The sequence below is a fragment of the Malurus melanocephalus genome, unplaced genomic scaffold (genome assembly GCF_030028575.1).
Source record: "Malurus melanocephalus ecotype Western Australia unplaced genomic scaffold, MMel_1.1 scaffold_1192, whole genome shotgun sequence".
Taxonomy (NCBI): domain Eukaryota; kingdom Metazoa; phylum Chordata; class Aves; order Passeriformes; family Maluridae; genus Malurus; species Malurus melanocephalus.
Genome location: NW_026624424.1, coordinates 17814 through 20857, shown reverse-complemented (window position 1 = coordinate 20857; position 3044 = coordinate 17814). Strand labels below are relative to the sequence as shown.

The following is a 3044-nucleotide window of genomic DNA, read 5'->3' as shown; positions in this document are numbered from 1 at the left end:
GGAAAAAGCCACCCTGGGCAGAGGGGACAGTGGGAACAGGGGACCCCATTGTGACCCCCTCTCATCCTCCAGGGGCTCAGGGGGTGCTGGGGGTGCCAGGCGGTGCTGGGGAGGCTGTGGGCCCAGCACTTCCCAAGGGCTGTGGGATGGGCACTGGAGGCTGCCAGATTTGGGGAAATCAGATCGGTTTAAAGTGATGAGAACCATTTTAGGTACCCAGGGGACCCCAAAGCTGGGGCTGTGTCACCAGGCTGGGGACAGCCCGGCGGGTGCTGAAGGTCCCTGTCCCTGATTCTGGGAGATGCTGACACCCCCCAGTACCCTCTGCCCATCCCAGTGTTCCCCTGGCACTGTCCCAGCTGCCAGGGACCAGGTTTGGGGTGCTGGGTGACACCAGTACTCTGTCACTGCTCTGCCAGCTCCCCCTGTCCCCAGCGCCTCCACCCTCCCCYGGCAGCTCATTAATGACCCGCTGGTTAATTAACGCAGCTCTAATTGCCATCGAGGCACCTCCATGGCCCTGTTCCCGGTGGCAGGTCGGGCTCAGGGACACGGGGACACCCCTGTCCCCAAAGGAAGCCCCGGGGTGGCACACGGAGGACACGGGGACAGCAGGGAGGGGACACTGCGGGTGCCGTTGTCACCAGGAGAGGACAAACACGGGGCTGTGGGGCCCTGGGGGGGCAGGGTGAGGCCACTTGTGTCCCCAGGGCCGGCCGGGGAGGACAGCGGGGCCACGACCCGGCAATTACAGCTCATCCCGCACTTTGTAATTATCGTGATTGAATTAACAGCAGCGCGGGGAGCTCCGTGGATAATTACAAGGACAATAGAAGCAGTAATAGTAGCATCATTATTGTTATTATTATTGTTGTTGTTGTTGTTGTTGTTATTATCATTATTAACAACAGTAATAATAACAACAAGGGAAACCTGTGAGATAACAACGGTTTAATAACTGAAATTAAGAAGAAGATAATAACAAGAATAATAGTAATAGTGGTAGTAGCAGCTATAATTTTATTATTAATAATAATAAAATTATTATTAATAATAATATTAAGGATAATTATAGAACTAATAATAATTAGGAAAACCTGCAGGTTTAATAATTGAAATTTAAAACTATGTAATAACAAGAATAATAGTAATAGTAATTGTAATAATAATAGCTGTAGGAGGAGCTGTATTATTATTATTATTATTATTGATAATGACAACAATAATAAGAAGAACCATCTGTGAGACAACAACGGCTTAATAATTGAAGTATAACAGAATAATAGTTATAGTAGTAACAGGAGCTGCACTATTATTATTAATAAAAACAATAACAATAATTATAATAATAACAAAACCTGTGGGATAACAATGGTTTAATAATTGAAGCAAAAGATAATAACAGTAGTAATAATAGCAGTAGTAGCAACTGTATTATTATTARTAATGACAACAATGATAAGATAATTCATTATAACGACAATAACGATAAAAATACCAATAATAATAATGATGATGCTAATCATGGTGGTAATGATGAAAAGGGACACAACAAGAAAGAGAGAGGAATGAACCCCAACAAACCCATGTCCCCATGAGGGGGGACACCAGCCCTGGCCCCCACCTTGCCCCGGTCACTCTCTGACATTTTTGGGGTGAAAGGAGAGTGATGGCCCCATGAGACCCCCCCAGCAGGTCCCTGTCCCCCGCCGGCCGTGACTCCTTGTCCCCAGAGGGGACACCTGGCGGGGTCTGTCCCAACCTCTCCTCTCCCCGTCCTTTTCAGGTCCGGATAACCGGGAGCCAGCGGCGCCAGGACCCCCGGAGCCCCCACCCCCGATGTCACCACCCCCGGCCAGGGGGGCACAGCACGGCGAGCCCCTCCCGCCCCCAGAACTCCCCAGACCCGCCCCGGGAGCTGCGCACCCGAACCCCCGGACCCGAACCACGGCGGAGCGGGGATGGACACGGGGAGAGCCCCGGGCTGTGCCACCCCCAGGCTGTGCCACCCCCGGGCTGCCACCCTGCCCGGGACGGGGACACGGGACACGCGGGGAGCTGGCAGCACTCACAGGACGCCGCTTTCTTCTGTTTCTCCCGGCCTGGCTTTTCCTTGGAGCAGCGGGGCCRTCCCAGGAGGGGACCCGGAGCGGGACTGGTTTGGAGCAGACCGGGACAGGAACAGGGRCAGGAACYGCTCTGGGGACAGCCGGGCACACGGAGCAGCGCCAGCCTCCGTGGGGTTGGGACGATTTCCTGAAACTCTGSATCTGGGGGTCAGACTGGCTCCAAAAACGGGGATTTTGCCCCCGGCGGGAATTTCCCAGACCCGGAGGGAGCAGTGTTGAGACGCCTCGGGATGCTCTGAGGAGTTGGATCCATCAGCATCGCCTCGACCCCCAAATTTGGGGACGTGGGGGGACACACCGGACCCCAAACCCCCCTGGAGTGCCCCCTGCCTCCCTCCCACATCTGGGGGAGCCTTGCTCCAACCTGGGACCGGTGGCGCTGCTCGGGCACAGCCCCTTCCCGGCTGTTTCACGGATCTGATGAATGTTTCGGGTTGCTTTGGGTTTTTTTTAATCATCGCTTTGGGTTTTTATTTAATTTGAAGTGCCTGAGTAGACTCTGGCTGAGCCGGGCCCCCTCCAAGGCCGACCCCGTGCCTTTGGCATTGCTGCGACCCCCCCGGGGCTGCCCCAGAGCCCCCCAAAACCTCACCCGGGGCTGTGGGGGCCTCCCCCGGTCCCGTCATCCACGGGGGCTCAGTGCCAAATCCACCTGACAGCTCCAGGGCAGAGGGACATCGGCACGAGGGGAAAGGGGGTTTTTGTGGGGTGCAGGGGATGTGCGAGGGTCGGGCAGGGATGGGTTGGGGGAAGGAAGAGTGGCTGGGAAGGAGAAGTTTCAGAAGAAACCCAAAGGAAGAAAAGGAACATCCTGGAGCATCCCGGCCCTCCATAACCTCCTTGATCTCATTTTTGGGGGATGCAGCTCCTCCAGGATCCCCAAACCCCACCCTGCACCCCTGGGAGTGGGGAATT

General features: G+C 54.8%; 1 protein-coding gene across 1 annotated transcript in view; it reads left to right on the top strand.

The window, feature by feature from the left end:
• Positions 1-3044, top strand: part of LOC130586523 (sodium/potassium-transporting ATPase subunit beta-1-interacting protein 1-like) — a 33703-nt gene that overhangs the window by 28807 nt on the left and 1852 nt on the right. The window lies entirely within an intron of this gene.